A 25,250-nucleotide genomic window follows, 5' to 3' on the forward strand; every position below is an offset into this window, starting at 1 on the left:
ACTGGTGCCCACTGATGGGACCAGGAGAGAGAGATTCCTTCAGGGGCTACAGCCCAGGTTAGCCCGTGATGTACGTATCACCACTGTGGCAGGGGTTACTACTTATGCATAGAATGTTGAGAAGGTCTGGCGTGACAGTGCAGAGAACAAGATCTGGCGTGACAGTGCAGCCAGAAAGGATTTCAGGAGGACAGTTCCTCCATTTATGGATTCTGGTAGGGGTGTTGGCCCCAGTGATCAAAAGAGGAAGGTTCCTGAGACCTTCCCAGTTCCAGGTCCTGACAGGAGGCCCCGTGGTATTACAATGGGTCTTCCTGGGGTAGTGAATCCTAGAAGACTCATCCTGAATGGCCTAGATGCAAGAGGCGCCATTTGGGAGAGTGTAGGGCAAAGGCCTGCTACTTGTGTGGAGCAGTGGGTCATCTTAAGAAAGATTACCCTCAGGTAGGGAAAGAAGAACCCAGGAAGGTGGACAGCTCGACCCCAGCTCGAGTGTTCATGTTAACACAAGCAAAAGCTGAGGCTTCCCCCTCAGTTGTTACAGGTCAGCTTCTTAGTGCTGGAACCCCTTATAATGTGTTGATTGATTCTGGTGCTACACATTCCTTTGTTGCTAGTAGCATTATTGATAGATTGTGTAGACCTTGTGATTTCTATACTGTGGGGTTTGGTACTTTGTTACCCACTGGAGAGTTAGTGGTATCTAGGAGATGGGTCAGGTCTTTGCTAGTGACAGTGAAGGGCAGAGAGTTGTCAGTGGACTTGATAGATTTGGTAATGACTGACTTTGATATGATACTGGGTATGGATTGGTTGGAAAAGTATGGGGCAACTATTGATTGCAGAAGGAAGATGGTCACCTTTGAGCCTGAAGGTGAGGATCCTTTTGTGTTTGTTGGTGCTGTGCATGGACCTCGCATTCCTATGATTTCTATGTTGAGGGCCTGGGATCTATTGCAAAGAGGTTGCATTGGATTCTTAGCTAGTGTGGTTGATACCACTCAGGTCATGCCAGTGAAACCAGGGGATACTAGACTTGTATGTGAATTCCTAGATGTGTTTCTAGAAGATTTGCCAGGATTGCCACCACACAGGGAAATTGAGTTCGTTATAGAACTTGCACCAGGGACGGAGCCAAATGGGGTCCACTTGCAATGGTGGCTTATATCTCTTCCTTCGACGGGAGGAGGGATGATTTGATTTTCTGGAGCTGGTGGCAGATTAGCTTGATGTCCCTGAGGTAGTTGGGGGTTCCACACAATCAACGGGTTAGGAGTTACCCAGTTTCGAGCGTATTGTGCTAACGTTCCAGCTCGGATGAATGTCTCGATCTCATTCTTTAATTGATGGAAATAATCAGTGTTGTGGCCGATGTCACTGTGATAACAATAAAACTTGGCCAGATCCCTCTTTGCTCGCTGATTTCTCAGGGGCTCTGGTTTCTTCCAAGGAAAGCGGTAGAATTGGCCAAGTAAATTGCTTCCCGTGTATGTCAGGTCGATTTATGCGGTGAATATAGAGGTGTACTTCTTTCCAATCTTATTCTTTTTTAACCCTGTCTGGTCGCCTTCACCATTTCCCTTTCTCTTATTATTGCATAAATGGTTGTTATGGGCAACGAGCTAAGTCGTAGCTGCAATGTTCGCCACCACTCCAGCGAGCTGAGTGGGAATTTTTTCAGTTCTAACCATCACAGACTCTGCCTCATCGAGGTTTATCCATTCTGGAGCTCGGGCCAAGAACCCATCTGTATTTTTTACTCCCTTCCTTTGGAGCTCTTTCCACAATTCACCTCCAACGATGATTCCTGGCCACATGGTCATGAGCTTGGCACTATCATCGACATCCCTAGCTTTAGCTTCTATGTTTGTGAACTGGTTGATGTACCCCTTAAGGGATTCACCTGGTTACTGTTTTATATTGACCTCTACTCGAAATTCTTTTGCAGCTCAAAACTGCTTTTTGAATTCATACAATAATTGTTTCTAGGAGGTGATTCTGTGCCTTTTAAACTTGTTGAACCACAATTTGGCTAGTATTGTGAATGTGGCTGGGAACAGGACACATCACAAGTCCATGTTGACGTTGTGGGCTCTCATCAAAGTGTTGAAGGTCCTAATGTGGTTCAACAGATCATTAATTCCATCATAAGTGGTCATGTTTGGCCTTTTGAACACAACAGGATGTGGAGTTGCTGCAGTGTGAGGAACAAAAGGTTCGAGCTCCTCTTGAGAATCACAGTTGTCTAGAGCCAACCACTTCATCTTTCTTCCATTAGTGACAACCGCTCAAGGGTTGGATTTTTTACTTCCAAGTTATTTGGGAGCTGATTATTAGCTCCCATCCTGTTCTACGCATTTTTTGGGTTATGGTCCCTCCAAGCTTGAGCTCGATTAATCGGGACGTTCCCATTGTCACGAACTATGGAAGGATCTCCCATTGTCTGAGTATAACTCAGATCGTTGTTGCGGGCTGACTGTCCTCTCTGAGCATTTAAGTGATCACACAGGTTGAAATGAGGATTAGAATGCAGACTTTGAGTCGAGCTCAAATGATTTCTCAGATCGCTTTCTTGTCTTTGGGAGTGCGTATTGCGAATACTCCCTAACCTTCCCTCATAATGGATTTCTATCCAATAGCTTCCTTCCGCGAAGCTTACCATTCGCAGCTGAGGACGTGGGGCCTGATTGTTCGCGTGAACTCAGACTCCAGTGCCTCGAGATCGTAAAATATGCATGTCTTCTCTGGCTACATAAATTCTTCAGTTGTTCTTGCGAGCTGACACATTCCTTTGTGGTCGCATGGGTGTTGGATGATGTATAGGTGATGGAGGGTGCCTTATTGGTGAATAAATTTTCCTTCCATCAAGGTGCACCAAGCTAGCTTGCCCATTATCCATTCTGATGTCCCGAGTTGGTGGTAAAATTTCCCATTTCTTTGTACCTGACTAGTTGGTTGGGTTGGCACTGGAGGATTTATAGGGACTTCTGCTCTCCTCGATGTGGTCCCTGTTCGCCTCGCCTCACCGGGCTAGTTTCTGGCGACGTTGGCTGCCTGTTCAGTCCTGCGATTGTCGGCAAGCTGGTTGTTTTGGGGAGTCTACTCAGATGGCACGGAGCTCATGGCTGCTATTTGAACAGAGCAACTCACATTAGGACGGCTATGCCTGTGGGATCTAGACCTTTGGGACCCACTTGCTCTCCTTCCGACATTACCGCCAGTTATAGGAGGGGGTAACCATGACATGATTTCGTCGATTCGCCTATTAGCCAGGGCAAGGTGGCTTCTCAGCTGAGCATTCTCCATCTCTATGGCAGTGAGATATGTTGGGTTAGGATTACGGGGGCGCGAAGCTGAGCTTCCAGTATCACCATGGTTGTCGTCCTGGTTTTGGGGCTATTTTCCAGCACGATGAGGTAACCTCTTCAGCAGGGTCAGCCGTACAAAATTCTCCTTGATTTCTAGGTCTCTCGAACTCATTGTCACACTTTGAATGTGTTACCACCATAGTGATATTGGGATGAAACTTTTTTGAAAATTGCAGTAAACCTAATTTGTCTCTTAATGAAAGCATCAATCTGTTGACGCGGTTTTTTGCCAATAATAGATTAAGAAATCTGAAAAAGATTATTAGGCTTTTGTAAACCGTAAAACAAGAAAAGAAATTTTACGTGGTTTAGTGGGTAAAATTCACCTAGTCCACAAGTCTATATTATTCTATTTATGAACTATTGGAGAAATTGTTTAAGACAATTTCTGCAAAGTATTTGCATACAAAATTCAATCATTTTTACTGTCAATTACCACTGTATTTATAAGGGTGTTGATGGAAAATTTTGGGTAATCGTACAATATTTGGTAACATACAAGAATGGGTAAACTTCCCAAATACATAATTCCTGAAATACGCTAAGTGTCGTTATATCAAGCATTTATTATATAACAACTACAATCATTTATGGTGTATAATGAACCTCCGAGTCTATCAGAATTCTTTCTTTTGTGCGTCATAGTACAACTGCGAGCTGAATGTGATCCTCGGATTAAAGGTTATACGCGAAGGGAAATCTGATTCAAGTGATGCTCGAAACCTGATTAAGACGATCTAGAAGTCATGTCATAGGCTTTTGGGGCAATCTACAGGATCTCACGCTATCTAGACTTGGTGACGCAACCTCGAGCTGTTTGAACTGAAATTGATGAAATGTCTTCAGAGTACAATAACCCTTCATTTATTGCATGCCAACTGCACCTCGAACAAGACGATTGAGCTCGTATTTTTAAGGTACAACAAGTATATATACCTAAATTTAAACAATATGACAAAGTAAATGATTTGATTTATTTTATTTAATTTTTACAAGAAATAAATGTATTATGCATAGTTTAAAGCATTGGAATTTAATAATTACTAAAATAAACTAATTAGTTTTGATTTGTTTTGTTGGAGTTAATCGTATTGATGTGAAACCATACATGTTCGTATATTTTGATGAAAATTTCTACATATTCAAATAAATTTGTTTATACATACTCAATTGAAGGCTTGTAAATAAATATACATAAAAGTATAAACAAAATAAATTGAATTTAAAGCATATAAAAAAAATGGAACTGCACAAAAAAATAAACAATATGTTTTATTTTAATAGATATATAAATCATAGATATAATGTGCAAACCCGAATACCAAGGGAGAAGGCTGAAAGTTTTTTTTTTAAAAAGTAATTGTATTGTTTATTGTGAAAATCAGAATATCAAGGTAAGTCTTGTCAACTTACCTTTTCAATAACTTTTTTTTTTTAAAAAAAAATTATTTTTTGAAAAAATCACAATCATCATTAACTTACAATAAGAAAATATAAAACTATATATTATAATATTTATGCAATTGCGGTATAATATAAGTGTAGAAGTGTAATTAGAAATAATAGTATTTTTATTGTATATCTTATTATATTTTGTAATCCAAAGTGTAATTTTCCTTTAAATTTATGGGTTTTTTTTTCTTCTTTTCATAAATAAATTTTTCTTTACTTATTTAATTTTTTTTTTATAAAATACGACTTTAAGTTTTCAAAATACTGTTTTTAAGTTTTTTTATTTAAAAAATAAAGTTTCTTAAACGACAACTTAAAATCAATTAGACATCAATCCACTAAATACTAAAATGTGCCAAAAATAAATTTAAAATATACCTCAGAATAACTAAACATATATCTAAAATAAACTAAAAATCAATTTAAAAAATTACTATAAAACATAGATTATTTTTAATATATATACCCAAAATGAAAATATACCTTGCATATACTCAAAGTATTCTAAAAATATATTAAATTAGGAATTAACTAGACATCAACCTACTACATACTAAATAGTGTAAAAAATATACTCAAAGTATACCTAAAAAAAACTAAACAAATACCCAAAATAAACTAAAAAAATCGCCTAAAGTTAACCAATTTTTTTTTACCAAATAACACAAATATACTAAGCACATACTACAAATAAACTAAAAAAAATACACTAAATACTCAACTAGGAAAAAGAAACTCAAGAGAACCAAGAATATATATATATATGGGATCACTCTTAATGGTTACTACCCATGAATGGTTACTTTAATATTAACCATTGGATTAAGATGTTCATATTTATAGTTGTTAATTAATATTTCTAAAAATAAATTTTGATTTTTTCAAATTTTTGGAAGGGTTACATGATGAAAAATGTGTATTTATTATGAAAATATATAATATTGTAAACTTTTTCATTTTTCAAATGTATGTCAATTTCTAAATATAACTAGTGTTTCTCATTGGTTGAAAACACTATTAATTATGGCAAAAAAAAAATCAAAATTAATATAGAAAAAAAATATTTACTTGTTGGTGACTTGCTATACCAAGTCACTATGTTGTCACATCATCATAATTGTTAGTACTCATCTATGGGTAGTAACCATTAAGAAGTATTCCATATATATATATTATCACCTTAGACACTAAATAAAAAAAAATACACTAAATAATAAGCCACATGATTACTAAATGTTGCTCAACAAAATTAGCCATGTAGCAAAAATAAATAAATAAAAATTATTTTTTACCTTTGAAGATGACACCTAAATGTAGGGTCGTTCATCAAACCACCCACACTAAACTACTTGATTTATACTCTTTGAAGTGCAATGGCAGTCGTATTTTTTTCAAACTACACGGTGTAGTGTGCGATTTGAAATTTTATAATTGCAGTTCAAATTGCACCGCACCACATTAGTTTATCTTTAAATTCTGTATTTTTCTTTGTCTTATATGTGATTTTGTGGACCATGGATATTTGATAAGATGGAATAGTTTAGCAGTTTTTAACAATATGTGTTTGATATTTACTGCAATAAATATATTTTATGTGTTTATCTCTTTCTTGTTTTTGTTGATGATGATATGAGTTTCCCTCTTGATTTTGAATGAGTTTATGAGTATAAAATGTTGTGCTTAAATGTTTTTATTTGTGTATTTTCTTTTATAGTCTCCTTTGCCTCCTATGTCTACTATTTCTAAGAAAAAATCTAGGCAACAATATGAAGTTTGAGATCATTTTACTAGAAATGAGGATGACCCAGAAGATCCTAGAGCTATTTGTAAACCGCCCACACCACTCACACCATATCGCGTATTGTGGTTCGGTGCAGTTTGAGGACATATGCAATGCAGGTGTGGTTCGGAAAATGGCTCAAATCACATATTTGACGTGGTCCAATAAAATAGCAAAAAATTACATTGTGAATACCCCTAACTAAAAGAGGCCCCACAAAACTAGAAAATAGGGGTGTTCATCAAACCTCCCACATCGCACAAATTGCACCAAAATTTGCAGATTAGAACCCTTCGCGATGCGGTTGTAGTTTGCATTCATGCCAAACCACGCGGTGCGGTGCGGTTTGAATTTTATAAATTCTGTTCAAAACGCATCACACCATATCATTATATATCAATTTTACCACATTTAAACTTAATGCATACATATATATATATATATTTATATAGTATAATATAAATAATATCTAGAAAAATTATTATGTTTCATAGGATGCTAACACATATTCTACTTCAACCTAAAGATATTCCTCCTTAATAAGAACCTTGACTTCTATATTATATTTTCTTTTTGTTATTAGTTTGTTATATTTTTATTTTTTAATTGAACACTCTTTACTTATGAGATTTATTATGAATCTTTATTAATTATATTGTTTACTTATTAAATTATTTTGCGATAGGTATAAATCGCCCACATTGCACTACATTTATGTGGTGTAGTTTGAATTCTATGCAATGTGGGTTATGATTTGGAAAAGTGTTCAAACTGAATGTGCATTGATGTCCAATAAATTAGCAAAACACTACATTGCGAACACCCTTACTAGACATGTTTCCAATGACATGTTTTCCATGGGGAAGGTAACAATAGACCATGTGTTATTAGTATGTAGAGCTTGAAGCTCATCTTTCATAACTTTTTGCCATTCGGGTAGCTTAGAACCTTGAGTATAACAAGTAGGTTTGGTAACACTATAAGCATTTAGTTTATCATTTTGAAAAGAAGTATTGAACCTATCATATGATATGAAGTTAGAAATAGGATGAGCTGTAGAATACTCACAAATGTAGTCCTTGAGATGGCTTGGCCGATTTATTGATCTACCAAATTTTGAAGTATGATTTGTGACTTCATTTTTTGTTGAAACTATTGATGGGTCGTGTGGTATCTTGGGTATAGTTGGAGTTGTACATGATGTTTGAGAAAGATGATTGCACAGGTGATATGTTGCTGTTAGAAAAAAATGAATCATAGGCACCATTAGTTGTAGTATTTTTTTAGAATAAAGATGTGTTCATAAATAATGACATCTCTAGAATGAAAAATATGATGACTCTATATCTAGAAGTGTATATGCTTTCATATCTGGTGGGTAACCAATAAAAACACAAGCACACGACCTTGGAGAGAACCTATGTCTTTTAGTATCAAGTGTAGAAGCATATGCAATACACCCAAAATTTCTAAGATGTGCATAGGAGGGTAACTTATGATGCAACAACTCAAAAGATGTCTTAAACTTAAGTAAATGTACCGACCTCATTTCTTAACATACATATATAGTGTAAAACAAAGTTTAACCTGAATACGACAATACTGAAATTCTGAATTTACAAAAAAAAAAACTTTATTAAACAATACATAAACTAATTTTCATAACTTCAAACCATACAATACTCACAACCAAATAAATTGTTTATCTTACATACAAATCTTAATAGTTTTATAAATAATTTTCGTGGCGTTACTACACCTTAACGTAGAACTATAGATGTATCCAACCGATAAATTTAAAAGTTTTATGTAAATTACAAAGTTCACGAAATACTTTTAAAGCTTTATGTAAATTATAAAGTTCACAAAATACTTTTTATGAAATATAAATATAAAATCAAGTTTCTCGTTTATTTATAATATATCATAGCAGAACTCCACTCCCTTCAGGTCAGCCCCATATGTACAGTCATGTTGGCTCCACGTATACTCATCAACGATTTATATTTGGGGCATCTTACCTACAATACAAAACATTATTTGATGAGCTAAGGGTCAGTAAGTAGAATAACTACCTCATATGCATTAAAATAAACGTGCAACATGTTATGTATTTTCTTTCTTTCACTTTCCTTTCTTTTGGGCCCTAGAGGATGTTGTTGTCGGCATTACATAGGGAATCACATTCCCACCTGAACATAAACATGATAATAGGGAATTTCTCCCTCATAAACACTCATTATATAGGGAAGTACGTTTCCCTTATTACATTTTGGGACATAGGTCTCCCAAGCAACACCTCTACTTTGACGCTTTCAATAACTTGTCTATGAACATTAAGCGTGTTTATGCATAATAAATATAATATTCTTGAAAATAACTTATGCATAAAAAGAATATGGTAAATAACATGTAAAGCATATAAATGCATATAAGACACATAAAAGACTTGTGTTGTAGATGAGGATTCTACTTACCTTGCGTCCTGATAAAACAACTGAAATTGTTAGCTTCCTGATAAAAGCACAAACTATTAACTTACATAAAATCTACATGAAGTAATTTTAGTTTATAATTGTTATTATTCCATTTTTCCTATTTTATTATTTATATTTTGTCCAGGCGTATGATCATACTATAATTGTCCACGGCAAGATCCCGATCTAAATTTCGTGGTCATGGTCATACGGAAATGTCCATGTCATAATATTAGTCCATAATTGTTGATTGTCTTTTTAGCCAACGACGTGAGAACGTCAAATACGACGAACCTTCAAGAGAATGTAAACGACAACAGACGGTATAAACAAGAAAAGTAAATAACACACAGGATTTTTATAGTGGTTCAGCCCCGATTGTCGGTAATAGCCTAATCCACTTAGAGTTGTGATTTATATATCTGTACTCAAGATCAGATGGACTGAGCCAACTGAGTTTCTTCAGTACTGATGGCAAAAATACAAGAATTCTCTCTCTAGAATACACAGTCCCAATTTTCTCTCTCTAGAAAGAAGAAGCAGAAGCCCCTCTCTTATCCCATAAGCTCTCTATTTATAGGCCTGAGATCCTCAACTGATATCCCCGTTCGATAGGGATATTTTATTATTCATCTTATATTTATATTACAATAAATGTTTAAAATACAACTGATTCCTCAATTTGAGTGAGGAGTGAGAGATTCTCGGGTGCCTAGACCAATTCTTGCTAGAGTCGTTATGGGGACTTTGACGTAGTCTCACATGCATGTTGATTACTCCTTCAAACTTTCCTTGGACCAAAGGTGGTATATGCATGGCTCTCCTCGGACCAAGGTGGTCCGAGGCATCCTCCTCTTGCCTTCTCCTTGGACCAAGGTGGTCCAAGGCATCCTCCTTGACATCTCACCTTGGACAAGCCTGAGGCACTCCCCTTTAGCATCTCCCAACTATGTCCGATCGGACATTGTGTAGGCTCTCCTTGGCAAAATCTAAGTCTCCATTCTTGGCTTGCATGGGACTCCTCCTCCTTAGCTACTTACCTTGGACACGTTCAAGCCAACACTTAGGAAACCTTGGGAGGCTTACCTCAAACACACCCTTGGGGTCTCCTAGGATCACTTTCTCCTTGGGGTCTCCTAGGACCACTTTCTCCTTGGGGTCTCCTAAGACCACTTTCTTGAGTTCTCCTAGGATCACTCTCTTGGGGTCTCCTAGGACCACATCCTCCTTGGGGTCTCCTAGGACCACTCTCCTTAGCCTCCTAGGATGCATTCTCCTATTTTTTGGGTATAACAATAATAATAAGGAATAATGTCATATAATAAAAGTCCATAATAGTCCAAAGTGTGACTATAGCCTATATAAGTTTAGTATTATTGTAACGTCCTACGTTTTCGGGTACCTTTAAACGACTCGGGTCGGTATTTTTCCCCCGGGTTAAGAATATTATTTTAAATAATATTATATTTTGTTTGTAAGTATTCCATGAGTTATTGCTAGCCAAAATATGAATTTTGTGATTTTAAAAGTCAAGATAAGACTTTCGGTCCTGGACCGACACAAAAACCCTGATCGGGTAAAAATCTCGGAAAATAAAACGAAAAATCATGGCAATTATATTTTGGGCATAAAATACATTCATAAAAGTTAAGGTTTGGTCAAAAATAATAAACCTAAAAGAAAATGGAAATTTTAGGGCATTTTGTGTTAAATGCCTAATTTTGCCGAAATGGGGAATTTTATTCCATGAATGGACCTTAGGTTAAATTTTATTATGTGATTAATTAAATTAAATGTGAGAGACATTTAATTTAATTAATTAATGTTAAGTTTGGTGATTAAAACTTAATAAGAGTGAAAAAAGGTGTCAAAAGTCAATTTGGACTTTTCTTCTTATAAACCTTTATTAACCTTTATAAAAAATAAAAAATAAATAAAAAAAATTAATGGTCACATATATGGAAAAGGGTGGCTGGCCATGTGCTATTTTAGAGTGGTGTGAACCCAATTTTATAAAATTCAAATCCCATTTAATTAAGAAGTCAAGTGGGCAAGTGGGTAGAAAAGCACTCAAGTGTTTTGTGATATTTTAAAGAGTTGTGTGAGCCATTCTAACCCCCAAATCCGACCACTCTCCCTCCCTCATTCACTCTCATCTGATTTTTGAAGACTCTCTCAAGTGTTCTCTCCATTTTGAACCCCAAGAACACCAAAGAAACTTGGAAGCTAAGTCTTGGTCTAGGAAGGGTTTTCCCTAAGGTAAAGTTTCATTAATCTAGACTTTTGTCAAGTTTTAATCATAGAGTTTCAAATAGCTAATTACCTATGTTGTTAGAGGAAGTTGGTTAGGGTTTTTGAAAGGTTTTGAAGGAGTCAAAGCTTATAGGAAGGTCCAAACCTTAAGCAAGAACACCAAAGAGGTAAAAAGTTTACTTTTGATGATTTTGTTGTAGGGTTTTTAGTTTTAAGCATTATTTTGTATATCTAATGCTTAGAGTTTCTTGTTGATGATGTAATAAGGTTATGGTAGTTGTTTAATAATTTTTATGATGCATGTGTATTGATTTTTGAAAATGGGAACCAAAACCCCCAAGGGTTTTGTAGGATACCCTAAAACAAAACATGTTTTGAGCTGTGACTTCCAAGGGGTCAAGCAGCCACTGTATATTGTTTTTGTAAAATTAAATTGTACTGTGATGTTGTTGAGATTGAGTACATAAAATTGAGCTTTTGAAACACAAAAAAATGTTTAGAAATTAGTAAGTTATGCTATTTCAAAGATTAGGTAAAAAACTGTTTTTTCGTATTCTTATTTTCGGAACCAAGTTTGGACAGCCACTGTATAGGGAAAATGAACCCAGTTTTTTCTAAAATTTTGTGGACATATTTCTGGCATAACCTATTAGTCCACTGTAAAAGTTGGTAAGAAAATATTAAACGGTTTGAAAGTTATTAACTGTCAAAGTTTGGAAAAAAATAAGGACTTGAAAATAAGGTCATTTTTACCTCATTGTTGGAAAATGATTTCACCAATCAAAAATGCTCATTTTGACCTAAGATTTTACAAAGACCTAAATGGCATAACAAAAATGGAATTGGGAAATTTTGGTAACAATTGGGTAAGTAAATTTCAAGTTATGAACTAACGAAGTATGTAGTTAAAAATGTGAAAATTAGGTTTTTCACACTTAGTGTAAAAATGAGATTTTGGAACATAAGGTAAAAAGTAAAATTTTGCTTATTTCAAGATATAAATTGGTAAGTCTTGAAATCATATTTTCACTAAAATTATCCCTTTGAGTTTAAATGAATTATTTTTATTAAAGAGTTTTTATTCTTTTTAAAAATAAGAGATTTAATTTATTAATAGTTAATAAATTAAAAGAGGGTTTAAAACCCTATATTTTGAGAAAAATAATTAAATAAATTATTTTCCTAGTAAGTAAAATTGATTAATTGCTTTTGGAAAATTAATTAGTCAAGATGAGAAATTTATAACGGTTTTCCTAATTAAGACAAATTAGGCAATTTTCTTAAAACGGTTTTTAGATATTAAAACCTTAAGAAAAATAAAAGGAAAATTTAAAGAGTTTATTTTCTTTAAAAATAATTAAGGAATTTATTTGTATTTTCTGGATATAATACCGGCTAAAATCTTACATATTTTAACCGACTAGTCGAAAGTGCGGGTTAATAGCGATACCTTGAAAGAATAAGATTTTTAGCGGGTTGTGGGGAAATACCATTGTGATACCCGAGCCTAGGTATCGAGACCTTAGGATAGGTCTCCCCGAGACTTAGGGTTTAGTCTCGAATATTTTGTATGACTTTCCTTAATAGGTTTAAAACCAAATAAGGATTATAAATCCTTACAAATGACTTTTATTAAAATGACCAAACTGCCCAAAATAATAATAATGAATTATTAGTGCCATAATTAATCCGAGTATACTGTATGGATAACTACAGTATTGGCTAAGCGTAACTGGACTGAACGTTGGAGGGTGAAATCCTGCTGAGCGCTAAGGACTCCAAGTAAGTCAACTTATATTGTATGGCTGCAACATGAAATGATTATTGTCTTGTATGTTAGTATAGGGATACATGCATATACATAGGCTGTCATAGAAAGTTGCTTAGAGACGTTAGTCTAGTGAGTGCTGATTTAGAAAATATGAACGGTAGAAGTCCGTCATATCCTAGACGGTTGATCCCCGTCACACTGCTTGATTTTATTTATGTCCGGTTCATTACCGAGACGAGTGGCCATGAGATGAGGATAAGCTGGTTAAACCTAGGGGCGCCAAGATAAATGGGACCTAGGGGCCCTCATGCTTACTTAATCATTGGACGGTTAGAATCCGAGCAAGTGCTCTGATAAGTTATTCCCGGATAGCAGCCGTGAATATTAGCCATTCCGTGAGAGTGCCTAGAGATACTAGGGGTTGCCAAGATAGAGTGAGGTTGAACACCCTAGGGGCAGCTGCTCACCAGCACCACTGATTAACATAGAAGTTTCCATAAAATCGTGTAAATTGGATTACACTCTTGAATAAGTAGCGATGCCCTAGGTAACACGATAGTTACCCTTGATGAGAATATTTATTGGCTAGATCTTAGTGTGGAGACTCGGTTCTCTTTTACAGATTAGCAATTATGTTGGAGGGCGCGTTACGCATGAATTGTTAGAAATTGTCGAGCGTTGGTCTCGAATTATGTTGTGATATAATATAACTGCTTGCTCTGGGATTTTCTGAGTGCAGGGATATAATTGTTGATAAGATATAGTTGTGATATAATATATCTGCTTGTTCTGGGATTTTTCTGAGTGCAGGATTTTTATCTAGTTACGAATTAATTTATCATTGGTTATCAGGCATGACCATAAGTTTGCCAGGACGCTTTAGCGTTCTTGAAATTGATTGTGTAGGGTCCGGATCCCTATTTCTCTATCTGCTTTGTTTGGAAGTTGATCTTACTAAGCGTTTTCGCTTACCTAGTTGTTTCATGTTGTAGGTAAGAACAAGGGCAAGGCAGAGCAGTGAGCGCTGGAGTCTTCCTTGCAAATGTACATGTGGACCGACCTTTTGGGAAGCCTTTTTATTTTTGGAAATGTTGTGTAATTTTCCTAAACTAGGCTCACTCTAATCTTTGTAAAACATGTTTGTAACTAAATGTTAAGTATGGCCATACGACTTTTTAAAAAGTTTTTTTTCTATGGGTTTTTGAGACATTTTGTTAAATGAAAACATTTATATTCCGCATTATCGAGTCTTGAAAATCCGGGTCGTTACAATTATAATGACACATTAAAAATAGTTTATATTTCAATTTTGGCATTGTAAATTATAACGACATAGTAACATAATCTATATATAAATTTTGGCATTACAACGACATAGTAAAATAATCTATATATAAATGTTTGGCATTATAACGACATAGTAAAATAATCTATATATAAATTTTTAGCATTATAATGGCATAGTAAAACAATCTATATATAAATAATAGCTAAATAACTGAACTGAAAGGCTCGGGAAGGAGCTTACCTAAAAGGTCTTCGTAGGCTAGCGTTACGGACATAACTTCGCCTAGATCTTAAAGATTTAGAACTTTAAAAGAGTGCAAAGAAGATTTTTAGGCAAATTGAGAGAAAGAAATATTTTTCGTAAATCAAAAATGAATTCTGGAAGGCTCTATGTATAGGAAAATATTGGGTTACTATGCTGCATAGTAAAATAATAAAATATTTAAAATATCAATCATAGTAAAATAATAAACCATTCAAAATATCAAGCATAGTAATTTGCTGAAGTCATCACTGTATCACTACTACATCAACATGTGGGACCCATGGGGTGGACCATTTTATGGGACACATGTGGGCTCTGCTGTGAGACTCACTATGAATAGTACTCGGTGAATAGTAACCAAAAAATGAAAACTTCCTAATCTTCTTATATTACTTAGTTCAACATTTTTTACTCACAAACTTTTCTAAAAAAGTTTTACTAACATCCATAAATTAATTATTCTCATGTATTAGTTACTTCAACAATTTAGAATTGTTAAAATCCAACAGTAGAATACAGTTATATCCCCAACGATCAGGTTATTGTTTTCAATGGTCGAATCACTATTTAACAACGGTCATAACGGCTAGTTTTTGTCCTATAAATACTTGTTCCTTCAACCATTTACTTGCAACAACTTCCTCATCTCTTACCCTTCTAGATCTAATCATTAATTTCTCTTTATTGCTTATAACTTTAGTGATCGTTTGCTTGTACTTTGCATCATTCTATGAGTATTATACTAATGAAATGCCCATGGATATTATAGTTGCGTATTTATTAGTTATTATTCCACTTTACTTAATAGCTCTAGCCTTTGATTAACATTGTAATGCACTCAAAAATATGAATAAAAATATATTCTCTTATTTTTCATAATTGTTATAATACATTTATAGAAAGAAGTGGGAGTTATAGTAAAACAGATGGTGTTCTATTAAGTAAATATACAACAATAGGAATAAAATAACTCCAATAGGACAGATAAATGAGACTGAATAGCTAGAGCTCGTGCAACCTTTACAATATGCTAATGTTTTCTTTCAACCACAGAGTTTTGTTGTGGGCTTTCAACACAAGAATGAAAGAGTCGTATGCCTTTAGTTGTTGCCTGAATAATGCAATCAGAATGTGAAAAAGAGATTGAATGGTTAGTGTTTTTAAGAAATGTACTTAATGAGAATAGGTTGAATCGAAACTTAGGTACATATAATACTTTTGTTAAGAAAATTTGAGCATTCAATTGGACACAACCAGATTTAAAGACTTTAACTTGTAACAGTAGGCATAGTAATGGATTTAGCAACAAAATTATCAGTGAATGAGGTAAAGCAAGTTTTGTCAAAGCACATGTGGTGAGTATCACCACTATCAACTACCCATAAAAAATTAGGAGAGAAGTAAGTGGATTACCAGAGATGTTGGAAACCACGGGTTGGGAATCATTGTGATATTGATTTTGTTGGTTTTTCTGGAGTTGGTGATTGAGTAAACTTATCAAGCCATGGATGGAATAATTGGAGTAAGATGTAGATGCATTAGGACCATTGAATGTGACCTAATGCGCAAAAGGTGTAGGAGATGGTTCAGTCGACCTTCGATTCCCATAACCAGGGGAAATCCATGGAGAAAATAACATCTCTTTGAAATGTTCTGGTTTCTTGCAGTGAGAACATGATGGGCGAAGCTTCTTGTTTCTTGATATAGGAGTGGGATGGGTGGTGCATGTAGAAGCAGTAGCAGCAATTAGATTTGAAGAGTGGGAAAGGCCAATGTTACTTTGTCTTTCTTGTTGAGTAACTAAGGAAAATACTTTGGAAAGGAAAGGAAAAGGTTCAATTAGTAATATCTGAGCCCTAACATCATGAAAGGAACATTGAGACCTATAAGGAATTATAAAATCTGATCTTGATTTTGAAAAATCAAGATTATCAACAGAAGTTGCACAGGTACATGGAGTCCTTGGCCGAAGCTCTTGTATTTCATCCCAAATAGCTTTCAGTTTAGTCAAATAGGTACTTATAGAGTCATGACCTTGATGAAGGTTGATGAGGGACACACGAAGCTCAAATATCTTTGGGCCACTTCCTTGATCGAATCTGTGATTGAGTTCACTCCACATGGTTGCTGCAGTTTCAAGATACATGATGCTGCTCTTGATTTCAGGAGATACAGAGTGAAAAATCTAACTCATTACCATTTGATTGCATCCAAGCCAAGAATTTAACAGATGGTCATCAATAGGAGGTTGAGGAAGAGTGTCGTTGATGAGGGCGACTTTGTTCTTGGCCCCAATGGAGATTCTGAAATCTCTTCTCCATCCCTGAAAATTTTGTTCCATGAGTGGGGGAGAATCTAGGCTGAGACCTAGGTGGTCATCGGAGCCCAAGAAATAGGGGCTTGTTGCATCTTCGTGAACAGGATGATCTTGAGTGTCTTGTGTGGAAGATCGATTTGGTGTAGAAATAGGAGCAACATGTCTGACAGAGCTTGACGGAGGTTGATTGTCATTCCCGATTGAGCTGAGCGGAGGGTTGTCTATTGAACTTGATGGAGGCGGGCCATTTATGGCTGAGCTGGGCGGAGGATCGCCGGCAGAACTAGACAGTGGTGGAGCACCGTTTCCATTGGAGTTGGGCAGAGTTTGAGAGGAAATTATTGTGCGTGTGCGAGCCATTCTCTTCAATAGTGAGTTTCTTCTGATACCATATTAGAAGTAAAAGACTCTTATTTTGTTTTATTGAAACAAATGCTTATCAAAGCAAAATACAATACAACTTATATATGTTGTAGGTAATATTGGAATAAACAAAACCAACTTAATAACTAACCATCTATAACAGAAAAATAAACTAATTCTGTTAGTGGTTAGACACAATTAGAATGAAATAAAATAATCGTTTAATTTAGTCATATATAATGAGTTACATATTTTAACTCTAATTAAGAAAATAAGTACTAAACATTTAATTGAAACAAAATTTAAGATGATATAAGTTATGAACATCGTCGAATTCTAACACCGAGACAAGAAATAGAACTTAAACAAAAAACTTAAACTTTTTAAGAGTGTGATTCTAATGAAAATTACAATGTATGCTTTTAGAGTAAAACACCTTATTTGACAAAACATTCGATGGCCATCTAGGTTCATCGATGAACATTGAGGTGATGGGATGAAATATTTTTTTCAAACTCGAAGTCCAAACTGACAATATTTTCTATGGTTATCTAGACCCATCAAAAACATGGATAATGTTATACGAAGTTTTTCTTTACAAAAATTAAGGGATTAATAATGTGTAAGTTATAGCAACGAAGAGACAATATATGGTGTTCTAAAATGTCTCTAAAGTGTTAATGAATCTTGAGTAGATAATACCTAACTTGGAGACCCTTTCATGTGTTCACTTATCGAATCTTATCTTTGATTACTAAATGATATGGCCTTGGCCGGTGGCGAGGTGGTAGATCACATTTAAGGCATGATCGATCTATTATTATGGTCAACACCATGGTATCAGGTACACAACCCTTTATTTTTTAAGGATGCCCAAGAGCCTTAGCAATACCAATTAAAGCAGTTTGGATAGCAGTTTTGAAGGGTTGACTGCCAGTGAAGTAACCTTTGGGAAAATCAAAGATGAGCAATGCTACATTAATGGTTAAAAATAAGAGCCACCCAGCAGCTTCCTTTGCATTCTTGAGTGTACATATATAATATTCACTAAAAATTATTACGTGCCTAACTCAATAATAGTTCACTTTCATTGTCAAGATTCAGCTTAAGAGATCGAAGTGGAAGGAACGAGTAATATTTAAACCCTCACAGTTCCTTAAAATACTAGACCTCTTGAAATTTGCAAGACAATTAATCATATGATTATGATATTTACGTAGTTGAATATTATTCTTTTCACTATAATGTTCAAGTCTTTTAGTTTAAGGCATTCACAAGTCGATATTAATACCTCATCTCGGCCAAAACAAACTTTCTTTTTATTTAACAACAAAATATAAATGAACATTTTATTTCCTAAATTATAAGAATTAGAATGAAATAATTATTTTTTCTAAAAAAATAGTAATATATAATGATTTATATATTTTTGACCCTCATTGAGAAAATATCTAATAAACAACGTTTAAATTAAAATAAAACTCAAGACAACATAAGTTTTTTTTGCAGCATCAAGACAACATAAAGTTACGAACACCATTGATGTGTAATATTGAGAAAAGAAATACAATTTAAACCAAAAAACTTAAACTTTATAAGTGTATGATTTTATGAACATTACAGGATATGCTTTTTGAGTAAAACACCTTATATAAGCAAATATTCGATAGCCACCTATGTCCATTGAATAACATCTAGGTTATGGACTGAAATATTTTTTGAATTACAATGTCCAACCTTTTTTTTTGCGATGGTCATCCAAATCCGTCGAAAACAATGATAATAAAATAAGAAGTTTTTCTTAACAAAAATCAAAGGACTAATAATGTATAAGATATATTGATGAAGAGACAATGATTTTCTAAAATGTCTCTGAAGTATTTAATGAATCTTAAGTAGATAATGTCAGATGACTTCAGTAGCGTGTTTGTTGAGTTAGTTAGACTTGTTAGTTACAGTTGTAATTCTAGTATACTTTCTGTTGTAACCTCTCTGTAACTCATCTTCTTTTTGTATCAACTCAGGCTATATATAATACAAGTCATACTCAGATCAATTTACTGATCTAGAGATTTTTCCACTTTCAATTGTGTTTTACTCATTCACTTGGTATCAGGCCAAAACCAATCTTCACTTTCTTCTTCTACCCTTTTCTTGTTTCTTCAATGGTGACCGACACTTCCCAAGATTCCTCCACTGCTCCGGCCACCTTCGCTGTCCCAGTCGCAACTTCTTCTACATTCACAGCCATTTCCGCTCAACAACAATAGTTTATGGTTCTCTCAGGCCCTAAACCACACCCTTCCCATGAAACTTGATCGGAGTAATTTCTTGCTTTGGCACGCGCAAATGGAAAATGTGTCTTCGCAAATGGAATCGAAGACTTCCTGGATGGCTCTTCCATTCCACCTCCTCAAACAATTGACAATACTACTGATCCTAATCCAGAGTTTCTTGCCTGGAGAAGAAAGGATCGTTTGATCCTAAGCTGGATCTTTTCCTCACTATCTCAAGAAACCATGTCCCAAATTGTTGGGCACTCTACCAGCGCCGCTGCCTGGACTGCTCTGCGCCAAATTTATTCCTCCACATCAAACGCTAGGATCATGCAACTAAGGCTTCAACTTCAAACAATCAAGAAGGGTGCTCTACCAATGATTGAATATGTTCTCAAGGTCAAGAGTTTGGCTTCTCAACTCACAGCTACTTCGGAAAAGGTCTCGGAGCGTGATTAGGTTCTATACCTCCTTGCTGGCCTTAATGTTGAGTACAACTCCTTTGTTGTTTCAATTACGTCAAAATCAAAGGGAGTTTCGTTTGAACAAGTCACTAGTCTGCTATTAGCTCATGAAGCCAGACTGGACCACCAAAACTTTGTTGATGAAGCCACACCAATTGCTACCAACGTTGCTTTTCAGTACCCTCCGAATTCAAGAATGTCTTATGGTCCTCGGTCTCATCAATATTGTGGCCCTTCTCATACTGCCTCTTCAACAAACAGTGGTCGCAACAACAATGCCCCTCGCAACTCCAATGTGCCAGGCTCTCGAGTCACTTGCCAACTTTGCCTCCGCCCGGGACACAATGCCTTTCATTGCTATAGGCGATTTGATCCAAATCTTCCTGCACCAGCAACAACAGCTCCACCGAATAATTCCACAGTTTCTGCAATGGTGGCCACACCTCACACTCTCTCTGATGATACTTGGTTACTTGACTCAGGAGCTTCCCACCACTTAACCCCAAATATCCACAATCTTGACCATGCTTCTTCTTATGCCGGTACTGATTCTGTCACAGTAGGCAATGGTAACACTGTCCCTATCACCTCTATTGGTCAATCTTTATTGCATACTTCTCATAAGTCTTTCTCTTTATCCAAAGTTTATCATGTTCCTAAACTTAGAACTAATCTCTTGTCTGTTTCTCGTTTCTGTCATGAAAACAATGTCTTTATTGAAATTTATTCTGACCATTACAAGATCAAGGATCTTGCCATGAAGACTCAAATGCACCACGGCACACTTGAGCACGGTCTATACACTTTACAAGCTACACGGCATTTGCAAACCAACTCTGCCTCACATAACAAATGTGCTCTCCTTGCCACCACTCTTTCCCCTAAATCTACTTTTACTAGTTCCATTCATTTCCAACATGTAACTCTTTCTCCAGCTGCTATCTGGCATGCTAGATTAGGTCATGTCCATGCTGATATTGTAAACTCTGTTCTTCATCAATGTAATAAATCATTCAAATATAATAAACAACATATTTGTTCCTCATGTCAACTTGCCGAAAGTCACAAATTACCATTTTCTATCTCTGAATCTCATGCCTCTGTCCCATTAGAACTTATACATACAGATTTATGGGGTCCCTCACCCATACCAGCCACTGATGGCTCAAGATATGTTATCTTATTCGTTGATGATCATTCTAGATTCACTTGGCTATATGCTTTACATACTAAAGATCAAGCATTAGCAATTTTTATCCCTAAAATCAGAAGTGAATGACATGGCAGGCATTAATTACACGTGGCTGACACCTGGCAGAATCTGTGTTCGACTATCGACCAGGAAGACATTCAGTATCATGCGATCGGTTTCTTCATACGACCAGCCTGGTCGTACGCACATTATACGCGGAGGAAATCTTAGGCATTTATGATGGAATCCGAAATTATCTCCCATGATTTCCTGAGTATCCGATTATTTAGGAAATAATATCTGTAACAAATCAATGTAAATCTTCCCTGAGCTTATAAATAGAGGAAGAGGGCTCAGGGAGGGGGATCCCTTTTCTTTTGAGCAAAAAAAGATCATTTGAGATTAAAGAGAGATTACACGAGAATAATTGAATTTTCTTCTTCAGAGGTTAGTGAAACTCATTGAACCCCAGTTCTTTGATCACCCCTTTGAATCTCATTTCAATAACAATTCAAGTGGACGTAGGTTATTACCAGATCCTGGGGCCGAACCACTATAAAATATTGTGTTCTTACTATTTTCGTCATCACATTCTTTTCAACGTATTCATCCACGTCAAGCATATTTTGACTCCGTGTCAGTTGGCCAAAATCTGGGTCAATAGCAATTTTTAAACAATTTAAACTTCTAGTGGAAAATCAGTTTCATTCATCCATAAAGATGCTACAATCTGACAATGGTGGGGAATATAAATAATTTCTTTCCTATCTTCACTCTAATGGTATTCAACACCGGTTTTCATGCCCATATACCTCTGTCCAAAATGGTCGAGTCGAACGTAAGCATAGGCATGTTGTTGAAACTAGTTTAGCTTTGTTAGCTCATGCCTCATTACCCCTTCATTATTGGCTTTATGATTTTCGTGCAGCTGTATACACCATAAACAGACTTCCAACAAAACTACTCAACTCTCGCACACCATTTCAGGTCTTGTATCACAAAACTCCTGACTATTCTTTATTGAGATTCTTTGGTTGTCTATGTTTTCCATGCTTGCGTCCCTATAACAAACATAAACTACAATATCGCTCTACTCCATGTATATTTCTTGGATACAACACTAGTCATAAGGGATATCTCTGCTTAGATCCCCCAACTCGTCGCATCTATACTACTCGACATGTAGTCTTTGATGAGACTTCTTTCCTTGTATACACATCTGCCTCTTCCTCATCTGTATTACAATCTAATGCATCCACAACACCTGCCATTATTTCTTTTCCAGCCCATCAACCTACCTCCTTCCCTGCTCCCTCCTCTTCTACCTCATCTTCCCACTCTATTACTCATACTTCTCCCTCTCTCACCTCTTCCGCTATGTCACCTGTCACAAACACAATCCCTACACCACCTCCAATATCCTCTCCTATAGTCCCAATCCCACCCCCTCTTGTAGTTGAGCAATCTAATGTCATTGAAGATTCTGTTGTGCAGGTTCCTACAGGTACTAATACTCGTCCCATGGTCACAAGAGCCAAGAATGGCATACATAAATCGAGGGCCTTGATTGCAACAAAGACAGCTACAACTCTCCCTCATACAACTTACAAGAAAGCCTTGCTTATTCCTCCTTGGAAAGCAGCCATGGACTCTGAGATAGTTGCTCTTACAAGAAACAAGACTTGGCAGCTTGTACCATGTCCTCCAAATACAAACATAGTTGACTGCAAGTGGCTGTTCAAATTGAAGTATAAACCAGATGGTACTATAGATAGACACAAAGCCCGCTTGGTAGCCCGTGGATTTACTCAAACCGAGGGGGTTGACTATTTTGACACCTTCTCTCTCGTTGTTAAGCTAGGCACTATAAGGGTCATCCTCACTCTAGCCTTGTCCAAAGACTGGCCAATTCGCCAAGTTGATGTGCATAATGCCTTTTTGAATGGAGACTTACTTGAAGATGTTTTCATGACACAGCCACCAGGATTTGTTGATCCTAATCATCCTACTCATGTTTGCAAGCTGTCCAAAGCTCTCTATGGCCTAAAACAAGCTCCTCGAGCTTGGTTTTCTAAACTCAGTTCATCTTTGGTTCACTGGGGTTTCGTTTGTTCCAAAACTGACATCTCCTTATTTGTTCTACATAAATCTGATTTGGCGATATACCTCTTAGTTTATGTAGATGACATCATTTTGACAGCAAGTTCGCCTACTGCTTTGGATACTTTTGTTCACACTCTTCATCAAAAATTTGCTTTTCAAGATCTAGGTTCCTTGCACTACTTCCTCGGCATAGAAGTCACTCATGCTCCTGGTCAGCTGCACTTGTGCCAACAAAAATATGTGAAGGATCTCCTCATTATGACAGATATGTTAGAGTGCAAGTCTGCTCCAACACCAGGTATAGTAGGCAAACCACTTTCGCAATATGATGGAGTACCTCTAGAAAACCCAACGGACTACAGGAAAGTGGTCGGGTCACTTCAATATGTTACCATGACCCGTCCTGACATAGCCTTTGCTATCAATAGAGCTTGTCAATTTATGCGTACTCCAACTACTTCACATTGGCTTGCAGTCAAACGAATCCTTAGGTACCTTCATGGTACTCAATCTCATGGTATAACCCTTACTGCTGTGAACCCTCTGCATATTGCTGCAATTACAGATGCTGATTGGGCCTCAAGTCCTGACGACCGCAGAAGCACAGGAGGCTATTGTGTCTTTCTTGGTAACAGCCTTGTCCCATGGTCTTCGGCAAAACAAAAAGTAGTCTCTCAGAGCAACACTGAATCAGAATATCGTGCCTTGGCCAATGCAGCAGCTGAACTCACATGGTACAAGCAGCTATTCTCTGAACTCAAACTTCCCATTGCTTCAACTCCGGTTATCTGGTGTGACAACATATTCGCCACTCATCTTGCTGTCAATCCCATCTTTCATGCTCGTACAAAGCACATAGAGATTGATTTTCACTTCATTTGTGATATGGTTACTCACAAGCAAGTTCTGGTTCAGCATGTTTCATCCGAGCATCAAATTGCAGACATCCTCACAAAGCATCTGTTGGAAAATAGATACTCAACTCTTTGTAGCAAATTGACTGTTCTCCCTAGACCCGTCAATTTGAGGGGGGCTGTTAGATGACTTCAGTAGCTTGTTTGTTGAGTTAGTTAGAGTTGTTAGTTACAGTTGTAATTCTAGTATTCTGTTACTTTCTGTTGTAACCTCTCTGTAACTCATCTTCTTCTTGTATCAACTCAGGCTATATATAATACAAGTCATACTCAGATCAATTTACTGATCTAGAGATTTTTCCACTTTCAATTGTGTTTTACTCTTTCACTGATAATCCTTGAATTTGGGACCCTTTTGTGTGTTTGCTTACCGAAACTTGTGTCGATTATGAAATTCTGTTTTTTAATATTACCAACACAATTTAATCAACACTACAAGAAAAAACGTTTTTAGAGGCGAAAAAATTAGAGGCAGATTTGGTCTGTCGATAATGTATGGTTATTAGCGGCGGAGAACTGGGTCCGCCGTTAATAATGTGGAAATTAAATAAAAAATTAATTTTTTTTATTAGCGGCGGACTTACTAATTACTACCCGCCGCTAATACAATGCCCAGGAAACGAAAAGGGGTGCGGTTTCAAATTTATTAACGGCGGGTATTTTCCCTAATTACCAGCAGACTATCCGCCGCTAATGTTATTAGCAGCAAGTCTATATCTGCCGGTAATTGCACTAGTACCAGCGGGTTATAGTAATAGTGGCGGGTCCCGCCGCTAATAGTGTATTACCGGCGGGGTAATATTAATAGCGGCGGGTCCCTGCCGGTAATAATGTTATATATTAAAAATTGGTTCGTCCGTCCTATTTCTCCTCTCCCTCTCTCAGACACATTTTCTCAATCTCAGTCCGAGCACCACCACGACCACCACCCCTCTATCCGAGCACCGCCACCCAAATCTCAGTCCGCC

The 25,250-nt window shown here is 36.3% G+C and overlaps 1 long non-coding RNA gene across 2 annotated transcripts; it reads left to right on the forward strand.

The window, feature by feature from the left end:
• Nucleotides 1-10,676: 10,676 nt before the first annotated feature.
• Nucleotides 10,677-14,349, forward strand: LOC133804223 (uncharacterized). 2 transcript variants are annotated; one of them, XR_009878368.1, is made up of 4 exons: nt 10,677-11,336; nt 11,419-11,497; nt 13,047-13,112; nt 14,094-14,349. It is a non-coding gene; the product is annotated as an uncharacterized LOC133804223 (long non-coding RNA). The 2 variants fall into 2 exon arrangements; XR_009878367.1 differs by lacking the exon at nt 13,047-13,112 and having other exon boundaries at nt 10,696-11,336.
• Nucleotides 14,350-25,250: the final 10,901 nt, after the last annotated feature.

This window comes from Humulus lupulus, chromosome X (genome assembly GCF_963169125.1).
Source record: "Humulus lupulus chromosome X, drHumLupu1.1, whole genome shotgun sequence".
Lineage (NCBI taxonomy): Eukaryota > Viridiplantae > Streptophyta > Magnoliopsida > Rosales > Cannabaceae > Humulus > Humulus lupulus.